General features: G+C 36.1%; 1 protein-coding gene across 4 annotated transcripts in view; it reads right to left on the reverse strand.

Annotated features, from left to right (window-relative positions):
- The window catches only part of CSMD3 (CUB and Sushi multiple domains 3), a 1,253,459-nt gene that overhangs the window by 684,932 nt on the left and 557,156 nt on the right, over nucleotides 1–11,371 (reverse strand). The window lies entirely within an intron of this gene.

The raw sequence follows: 11,371 nt of genomic DNA on the forward strand, positions 1-11,371 counted from the left end.
CTCTTGTAAGTCAATAACATGAAGATATTAGTAGGAACTACAGAAAGCTGTCATCAAATTTAATTATCGTGTTGTTAGTTGTAGAAACCAAGGTTAAGTAACTGAGTAATTTACTATTTTTTTTTATAATTTTTTTTAATGTTTATTTATTTCTGAGGCAGAGAGAGACAGAGCATGAGTGGGGGAGGGTCAGGGAGAGAGAGGAGACACAGAATCTGAAACAGGCTCCAGGCTCTGAGCTGGCAGCACAGAGCCCACGCGGGGCCCGAACTCACAAACCGTGAGATCATGACCTGAGCCGAAGTCGGTCACTCAACAGACTGAGCCACACAGGCACCCCTATTTATGTATGTATGTATGTATGTATGTATGTATGTATTTAGAGGGACAGAAGGCAAGGAGAGGAGGGGCAGAGAGAGAGAGGGACACACAGAATCTGATACAGGCTCTAGGGTCTGAACTGGCAGCACAGAGCCTGATGTGGGGCTCAAGTTCATGAATCGTGAGATCATGACCTGCTCCGAAGTTGGACATTTAACCAACTGAGCCACCCAGGCACCTCTATAACTGAGTAAAATTCCAATCCGAGGTGGTAACCATGAAGCAAAAAGTGGTCTTCCTGACTTGAATCTCAACCCATGTATTCATACCACATCGTGGTACTTTTCTAGCAGGTATTTATATGTGCAGTTATTTGGACTGGTACTTGTATATCAATAAATAGACAAACAAGCAAACACATATTTAGGGCTGCAAAATTGTGTTTATTGCCCTGCATATAAAATTTACCCATCATTTATTATTTAACCTACTGCAATTTGGATTTTGCTTCCCTTTCCGCTGAAAGCGAAGTTACTAAAAGGATCATTTTTTAAAACCTTAATTTCTAAGGGTAATGGATGTTTGCTGGAATGAAATAAAAAAAAGAAAAACTGACCGTGCATTTTCTTTGTTAAAATCCCTGAACAGCAACTCACCACAAAAAGATAAAGTCCAATTTCCTTTACGTAGCATAAAAAGTCTTCCAGCAAGAAGTGCGGCCAACTTCTCCACCCCATCCCTAACCCAGTGCCGCACGTGAACGCTACCTCTAGCAGCTGACTATCTGCACGCGCCATGCTGTATTCTGTCTGCACTGTCCTCCCTTCCCCCTCTTCCTGGAGGGCCTTGCCTGCACCCTCTCACCCAGCCTGTGTCTGAATAGCTCCTGTTCAGCAACCTCAGCTTGTCATAGAGGCAGCTTCCATGATCACATTTGTATTGTAAAAAGATATATCTGGAACAGCATAGAGGACAGTTTAAAAGGAACATGTATTAGAGTATAGGGGTGTATGAGAAAATAATGTAAGTGGTTTAGGCCAATGATCAGCAAACTATGTCCTGCAGGCCAAATTTGGTCTGCTGCCTATTTCTGTACACCGAACACATAAAAATCGCATTTACACTTTCAAACATTTGAAAAACATCACAAAAATAACATTTTATGAAATGTAAAAATTGTATTCAATTCAGATTTCGATGTGTATAAATAAAGTTTTATTAGAACACAGGGATACTTTCATTTACATATCGTCTATGGCTGTTTTCATGCTACGATGTCAGAGTTGAGTAGTTGCAATGGAGACGCTTTGGCCTACAAACTATAAAATATTTCCTATCTGATGCCTTATAGAAAAAGCTGTCCAACCTCTGATTTAAGCTAAAGATAACAAAAAATCTGAACTAGAGATGGCATGACAAAGAACAAAGGTTTAGCATAGGGAAAAGTCTCTAGGCATTAGAATCTACTCTCCTCTGGAGGCATTTTCTTTTCTTCTCTCACCGTTTCTTTTTGAAAAGCTGGGGATGTGAACTGCTACAGTCACTATGAAAAACAGTATGGAGGTTCCTCAAAAATTAAAAATGGAATTACCACATGATCCAATAATTCCACTGGGTATTTACCCAAAGGAAATAAAACCACTCCTTCAAAAAGATATATGCACTCCTATGATAATCACAACATAATTTATAATAGTTCAGATACAGAAGCAACCTGAGTGTCCATCCACAGACAAATAGATAAGGAAGATGTGTTATATATACAGTGGAATATTACACAGCCACAAAAAGATGAGATTTTACTATTTGTAACAAGAGGGATAGACCTAGAGGGTATTACGTAAGTGAGATGAGTCAGACAGAGAAAGACAAATACCGTATGATTTCACTAATATATGGAATATAAGAAAAATGAATAAACAAGCAAACAGCAGAATGAGACTTACAACTACAAAGAACAAACTAATGGATGCCAGAGGGCAGGGGAGTGGGAGATACGGGCATCCATTTTGGGAATGAATAAATTACAAAAATAAAAGTCACAGCATAAGAAATACAGTAGTGATCATTGTAATACTAATGCATGGTGACAGATGGGAGCTACACTTGTGGTAAGCACAACATAAAGTATAGAGAAGGTGTATCCCATGATGCACCTGAAACTAATGAAACATTGTCTACACTCAAATACATTTTTAAAGTGGTTCTTTTTAAATATGAATCGCACTTAGCAAAGTGTACAAAACAAAATATACAGCTCAGTGAATCATCACAAATTAAATACCCATACAACCAAGAAATCAATGATTAGGGTCTTCGTGAACTTTTTAATGGCCCCAAGATTTATTTAGACTACTCTATAGCCTGAGAAGCCTTACAAGTTTATCTAATAGCCAATTCTTCGCCCTTCCTTACTCTCACCTTCATCAATAAAAACTATCCTTCTAGTTGAAGACTAAAAACCTGGGGAATCATTCTTGCCTCATCCCTCTCTTTTACGTTTCCCGTCCACCTCATTGAGCAAATCCTGTTATCAACACTTTGAAAATCATGAACCTGATATTTCTTACCCCTACAGTGCCACCACCTTGACCTGAGCCATCATAATTTCTCATCTATTTTATTGCCAATAGTCCTTCTGCTGCTATGTTGCTGCTTTCCCGTTTCTGCTCTTGACTCCTTAAAATCTATCCTTAGTGTCCGCAGCAATCTTTTTACAAGATTGCTCAAATTATGCCCTTCCTCTGTGTCAAATCTTCTAATGCTTCCGTATTTCACTGAGAGTGAAGGCAATGCCCTTATCATGGCCTATGTGATCTGTCCATGCTAATTTCCAAAACTCTTTTCCTATCACTTTCTTCCCCAATCTTTATTCCTTGGCTACACTGGCTTCCTTGCTCTGGTTTGAAAATATTAAAACACACACTTGTCTCCGGGTCTTTACCTTTGCCTTTGTGTTACTCTGGAAAAATGCTTGCTCCAGGAAGCCACAGGTGCCAAATTCTCACTTCTGTTTTTTCTAATACATGTAAAATTATCCATTAGGCTCTCTTTGACTATTATCTATAAAACAACTGTTCCTAATCCATCAGCTTCTTTCCTATGAATTCCTATATACTATATGATTCATTGTGTATTTGTCTACTTACTGCATTTCTCATCCCACTGAAAAAACTCCAGGCACTCATCTATTTTGTTTTCCAACCTATTAGTCTACTATACAGGAAGTTATTAAGTGTGCGTGCGTGCGTTGTGTGTGTGTGTGCGTGTGTGTGTATTTTTTTTTAATATTTTTTTTTCAACGTTTTTATTTATTTTTGGGACAGGGAGAGACAGAGCATGAACGGGGGAGGGTCAGAGAGAGAGGGAGACAGAGAATCGGAAACAGGCTCCAGGCTCTGAGCCATCAGCCCAGAGCCTGACGCGGGGCTTGAACTCACGGACCGTGAGATCGTGACCTGGCTGAAGTCGGACGCTTAACCGACTGCGCCACCCAGGCGCCCCTTGTGTGTGTATTTTTGAGAGGGACTGAATAAATGATATCTTTACTATTATCTAAATAATAGTATAATAGTAAATAATAGTATATATTTAGATAATAATAATTATTATCTAAAAAGGCTTATTCCAAAGATACCATATTCTTATAATGTGACAAATTATTCTTGGGTAAGATATTCTCTGATGGTTATTTAAACTGCTTATAATCCACTTGTACTCACCTCCCACCATGTAACGCACTTGCTATGTTCCAGAAACAGTGAGAAAAGTAATGTGATTAGAGCAAAGCAAATGATGGAGACTGGGGTATGAAATTAAGGAAGTGATTAGAGATTAGGGGCAGATCATTTATGAATTTGTAGGCCATAGTAAGGATTTCTACCTTTACTCCGAGAAAACTGGGCAGTTCTTGTAGGACTGGGAGGCAAAAGAATGACATTAGGGTCCTTTATGTTTTAAAATGGTCATAGTGGCTGCTAGGTGAAGAAAAAACTTTAGGGGAGCAAAGGTGGAAGCAAGAAGTTTGGTTTACAAACTACTGCAGTGATCCTTCTCTCACAGAGATGATATGATAGTAACTGTACTAAGGAGATTCGTGGTTAAAAAAAAAAGGTCTTAGTATAGGGGCTGGTCCATAGAAGTAATTTTAATTACTATTTTCTCACTTAATGATTAGTAATTCTGTCAAGATCACTGTAGTCGTCACTGTATTTGTATTTGGTTACAATATTCTAGTTTACCAGATTCTTCTTGTTGAAAGAAAGACATTTCATCTTGTTTAAATAGCAAGTATTTTAGCTTGTTTCTTTTGATTATAGCAAACGACTACACTTAGCTTGGAGATAGGCACTTTGTAATAACAGACACGTAAGTGCTCTGCTACTTAACAAAGACGAACACCGATTAGTCCCTAAAGTTTCTACCCACTCCTGTATTCACTCAATGATTAACAATTCCAGTGATTTTTTTTTTTTCTCTGTTGAGTACAATGGGGGAAGTATTTAGACTATGGCCAATAGTTTAAGCCAAAGAATCAGAGAGAACTTTCAGGGGCCCCTGGGGGAGTAATTGATTGAATTGAATTGAATTGAATTGAATTGAATTGAATTGATTGAATTGAACTTTCCTCCCCCGGGGGAGTTGACTGCCAACCTCTTGGTTTCCACTCTGGTCATCATCCCAGGATCATGGGATTGAGCCCCATGTTGGGCTCCACGCCGAGCACGAAGCCTGCTTGAGATTCTCTCTCTCTCCCTCTGCCCCTTTTCCCTACTCCCTGTCTCTCTCTAAAATATTTGGGAAAAAAAAGTCAGAACTTTCAAATCCAACTCTTCTCTTTCCCAGTTCCTTGGCTTTAAAAACGTAAAAATGTCTGAAAGCCTCAGCTTCCTCAGCTGTTATGATCATGTAATGAAATACCATTTATAAAGTACACAGAGCACCTAACACATATTGAGCACCCCAATCATGGAAATAACCGTGAAACTCAGTAATTTCTACCCCACTATTGAAAGAAAGACTCTACTGGGCATCTACAAATACCTCCATCTCGGATCACAGCTACACGTTAACATATTCTTGACCAAAAATATAAGAGGAAAAGAACATAGCGAGGGCAGAAATCAATGAAATAAGTAGTCTTTTCAGAGGAATCCAGGCTCCATAATATCTAAGAAATGGATATCTTGAACAAATGCACTGTATTTTCATTTTATGAACTGCTTTAATATTTGAGTCAAACTTAAAAAAAACAACTAAGTTTCATTAAAAATATGTATTTCTAGGAAAGTATTCAGTTATACAGAAGACAAGCTGTACAAACTGTACTTTCTGTCACCACTGAAGAGACATCTGTCTCGCCCAGCTAAATAAAACCTTTCACTGTAGTAGGATACTCAATCTGATAGAACATTCCAAAATAAAGGATTGAACACAGTTTTAATTTCAAAGTATGGAGTCATCAAGCATATGATATGCAATCACATAGCTGGAAAAACAAGTGTTGGTCTTCACTGTGATTATATTGGCCCCTGTTGAAGTACTATCATCTTTTTTTTAATTTTTAATTTTTTAATTTTTATTGTTTTTGAGAGAGAGAAAGAGAGAGAGCGCATGCGCAAGCAGGGGAGAGGGGCAGAGGAAGAGAAAGAGAATCTTAAGCAGGCTCTATGCTGAGCGCAGCCCAATATGGGGCTCAATCCCAGGACCCTGGGATGATGACCTGAGTTGAAAGCAAAAGTCGGACACTCAACCAATTTAGCCACCTGGGCGCCCTTGCACTATCATCTTTTTAAAAATTATACCTATTATTGCAAAAACACACTATGATATCAGAGCTGTCAGTGAAAAAAGATGTTAATTTTTCAAAATATGTAACTTTTCCCCATTCTAATCTATCATCAAGATGACCTCAATCATATCTGTTTAATATCTTCGAAAATCAAATGATTCTCTAAATGTATTTAAGTTAATAATTTCAAAAATGATTAACTGCACATTAGAAAATCTGAGGTTACTTTTACCAAAATGGATTTGGAGTAGGAAATTTTTACCATATGATTTTCTTTTCTCTTTTAGAATTATACAAGTGATTTATGATTGTTGTAGAATGTTTTGAAAATAAAGATTATGAAAATAAGTGAAAAAAAACTTTAAGCTCTATACTGTTAATGTGTTTTTAATCTAATTCCAAAACTCTTATTCCTTTCTTACTCACATTCATTCTCTTCTCCTTTCTTACTGTAAAAACAGAGCACTTGTATCTTTTTATGAAAGGGCTGTTTCTGCACCTGGTTTCGGATTCAATATGTCTCTCCTTTGTACCCTGGGTTATTCTCTCTCTCGAATATTCAACCTGTCATCTTAAGCTGGAAGCAAAAGTGATGGTATTTACCCACTTACTATAAAGTTATATATATATATGTATATACATATACATATATATATATGTATATGTATATATATATACATATATATATATACACACAAAATTTATTCTAAGGTTATAATAAATTACCTTTTCAAATTTTTTAAAATCTAAAGTATATTGATAATTTTTTTTCAAATATAGTGAGATTTTTAACTCATCCCAAAACTTTCCTTCAAAAGAGAAAAGAACACCATGGTCTTTTTATATGTATTGTCATTTCACTGTCCCTACAAAATTAATGCTATTCCCTTCCAAAGATTGTATCAGCAGAACCCAATCTGTGCCAAATGCCACGAAGATTAAATTCAGCATTCATACACTCCTGATCTACTGCCTTTTTATATTTTAGTCTCTTGATCTACTGCCTTTTGTTGCACGGTTGGTTATGATCAGTTTGGATACTGACCTTGGGTACCTTGGCTTGTTCAGTGGTGCAAGGTTAAAAGTCACTCACTATCTCAATCAATACTGAAACCAACTGCTACCCTCTCAGTCTCCCCAAACTTGGACTTCTGTATGCATTGACAGAATATCTAGAAGGTGATGTTGCTACCTGCCCCAACCTTCCAATACTTCATTTCACTTCAGCCTAAATTTTATCACTAGGAGTCAGTCTTTCTTATGGTTTTATTTAATATATGTATATACTTTCACGAAACAACACAATTGCTTGAGAAATGGGGCAATTCCAATCAGGATAATATCCTGGAAAAAGAAGCAATCCCAACAAAATAGTTTGGTCGGAAAGAAATAAAGGAACACTAGGTGAGCACATTAACGTGGGTTTTCACATGGGGACAGCTCTTCATGAGTTAAAAAAGCTAACTAAGCTAAAATAAAGCCATTAAAATGAGTTAGAACTTTATACCTTCAGAGAAAAGAATAATGATTATTATCATGGAGCCCTGCCCTTAACTTTCAAAGTTAATTCATCATCTCTTCAGAACTCTTCAAAATTGCCTTCTCGAAAATCCTAGCTATTGCACCTAATAAGATTTCAAAATTTCAAAATTCCAAAATTCAGTGCAATTATGAAAAAAATAACAACTAAAAATCTTTTTATACTGATGATTTTTCTTTTCTTTTCTTGTTCCTGGCGTGTATGAGATAAATCCTTGCCACTGTGTGCTTGTTTGTTTTGAATTGTCTTTGTTTTTTTTGCATCTTCTATTCAACATTCACTAGATCAGGTTTTGTTTCTTGATTGAATATGACTTTATGATAGAGGTTTAATCCTGTATAGGCACAGTATTTGTACATTATAAGTATCGTACAGATCCAAAACTGAGTTATAAACAGAAAGGATCAAGGTAGGATAATGATATTCTTTGATAGAAAAAAAAAGAAATTAGTAAACAGTGTTTTTAAAGGTTAGTAGCAAAAAGGCTTAGAAAGAGCAAAATATTCAAAAAATTAAAAAAATCAGTGACAAAATAAAATTTATTTAAAAATATGAACACAAACGTGTGTACTGTGATAAAAATGTTTTATGAGACTAAGTTAAAATTATGAGAATAATAAACTTTTCAAATAGTATTAATTGAAAAGCTATAATGGGTGTGGCACAAATTTTATTGCTATAACAATACAAAAGAATACAAAAGAAACATAAAGGAAAGTGGTTGATGCAATTAGAAATTAGAATCTGATTATATAATCCCTGACAGTGAAAAATGAAATCAGTGGCAAAAGTAAGGTCTAAAAAACTTTAATGCTGTGGTGTTAAGTTGGTAAGTTTCCTAATGGCTTCCACCACATGCTGTTTTGTAATTCACATGAAAACATATCCATAAAATGTGCCTCACAGAGGCATCGTCATAAAATAAGGCAAAGTTAACATCATAATTCTGGCACTGTAGCTCTAACTGTACCTGTTGCTTTTCTACTTCTCTCCCCACTTCCGTGCACTCATACTAGCTGGGAACTAAGTAATGCAATGAAGATAATCCTTTTTGAATAATTTTTCAGAGCTTATGTTATCAAACTTTGATATATAAATATATATATTTGTGTGTATATATATATCTATATATATGTGTGTATGTACATATATATGTATATATGTATATATATGCGTATATATATGCATGTGTGTGTGTGTATTTTAGTATTGGTAACCAACTCATTGCAAAATGCCCCCCAAAGGATTATGTATGACCTTCTGTTTAAGAAGAGTTGTGTTTGGGGCGCCTGGGTGGCGCAGTCGGTTAAGCGTCCGACTTCAGCCAGGTCACGATCTCGCGGTCCGTCAGTTCGAGCCCCGCGTCGAGCCCCGCGTCGGGCTCTGGGCTGATGGCTCAGAGCCTGGACCCTGTTTCTGATTCTGTGTCTCCCTCTCTCTCTGCCCCTCCCCCGTTCATGCTCTGTCTCTCTCTGTCCCAAAAAAATAAATAAACGTTAAAAAAAAAAAATTTAAGAACAGTTGTGTTAGAGGAATAACATTATTTGTCTAATTTTTCAGAGGTTATGTTATCAAACTTTGATAACATATATCAAAATACAGAGGTATATGACATATATATAAAGTATCTAACATATCTGTGTGTATGTGTGTATATATGTCTACATACATATACATATATGTACATGCACACATATATGTATATATATATGGTGTCAATTCATTGCAAACCTCCCTGCCAAAGGACTATGTATGACCCTCTGTTTAAGAATAGTTGTCCTAGGGGCGCCTGGGTTGCTCAGTCAGTTAAGCATCTGACTTCGTTTGGCTCAGGTCATGATCTCACAGCTCATGAGTTCAAGTCCCGTCTTGGGCTCTTGATAATAAATAAATAAACATTTAAAAATTAAAAAAAAAAAAAGAATAGTTGTGATAGAGGAATAAAATGACGGAAGTGGAGGTTTAAAAGAAAATCTATCTCAGAGTAAGAACACATTTCAGAGGCATAGATAAATTAAAATTGGAATACATGATGTTTTAAACTATCCAAGGTGATCAAGTTTTTGTATTTTTTAAAATCTTAGAACATTTTTAATGTTTTTATTTATTTATTTTTGAAGGAGAGAGAGAAACAGAGCATTAGCAGGGGAGGAGCAGAGAGAGAGGGAGACACAGAATTCGAAGCAGGCTCCAGGCTCTAAGCTGTCAGCACAGAGCCCGATGTGGGGCTGGAACCCACAAACTGTGAGATCATGACCTGAGCCGAAGCCGGACGCTCAACCGACTGAGCCACCCAGGCAACTCTAGAATATTTTTAAAAGCATATTAGCAATTAATACTTGACTATGGCATTTTAGTTTACAAATCACTTTTTTTTATATATAAAATCCCATTTGATCTACTCCTGTAGCAGTTATCCATGTCATTTATTCTCTGGCCAAAGAAATAAGAAAGATGCAAGAGTAATCCACAAGGAACTTTATCGGTGATATTTAGAGTACAGAGTAACAAAGTAACTACCTCATTGTTTGTGAACCACTTAATGTTTTACAAATAGGGAGGGCCGCTTAGACTGAGCACTGACTACCCACACTTAGTGTTTGTATCTAAAATCCAACACCAAGATGCTGACAATTAATAATAAATTACTGCAAATGTTGGCAATGAAAATTTGGCATCTTAAGTTACTACTTCCATGTTAACCCTATGCTATAAAATAAAGTCAATTTTACACATTCAGCTTTACTAACATTATAGCCCATTGAGGAAAATTTTGAGCAGATTGGATTAGATTATCTGTAGGTACATGCTAGCTGTAACATTCCATGAATCCATCTATTCTTTATTAAAGTAAAATGTCACAACAAATATACCTCAAATATTTCATTGTGTTTTTATGTAGTTGTGCCTCTTTAATGAATAAAGAGTGTTTAACTTTGAAGTGAGGTGTAGTTGCCTAACTTTTAAATCATTCCCATTTAACATAGTGACTGTGCTATAATGCAGTTCCTCTAATATGTATATCATGAACTTCATATTATCCTGATGGAAATAACTTTGCAATCAATGTTTCCATTTTACAGGAAAAGTACATTTCTGGTGAAAAACAAAAATAAAACCAAGAAATTGTGCTTTCATAAATATTGAGCAAGTCTTAGTATCATCTTTCTGAGGTTCAAAATAGGAGGTGGAAAGTAGAGTGACACACAAAATACCAGATCTCTCTAAGCTTTTTGTTTTACAGCTATAAAATTGAGGAAAACTGTACAAGCAGATATTGTAATAAAATATAGTTATATAAATTATCAAGTAGTATGTGACAATAAAGGACGTCCATAATTCAACATTTGGTTACAGAATTAGCTTTAAAAGAAAATTAAGTCCCTGGGGTGCCTGGGTAGCTCAATCAGTTAACTGGCTGACTCTTAATTCCTGCTCAGGTCATAATCTCATGGTCCATGAGTTCCAGCTCCTCATTGGGCTCTGCACTGACAGTGCTGAACCTGCTTGGGATTCTCTCTCTCCCTCTTTCTCCTTCCGTGTCCCTTTCTCTCTCTCTCTCTCTCTCTCTCTCACTCACTCAAGATAAATAAACTTGAAAAGAAAAGAGAAGAGAAGAGAAGAGAAGAGAAGAGAAGAGAAGAGAAGAAAAAAGAAAAGAAAAGAAAAGAAAAGAAAAGAAAAGAAAAGAAAAGAAAAGAAAAGAAAAGAAAAGAAAA

Source organism: Herpailurus yagouaroundi, unplaced genomic scaffold (genome assembly GCF_014898765.1).
Source record: "Herpailurus yagouaroundi ecotype Mexico unplaced genomic scaffold, PumYag 186, whole genome shotgun sequence".
Classification (NCBI taxonomy): Eukaryota; Metazoa; Chordata; class Mammalia; order Carnivora; family Felidae; genus Herpailurus; species Herpailurus yagouaroundi.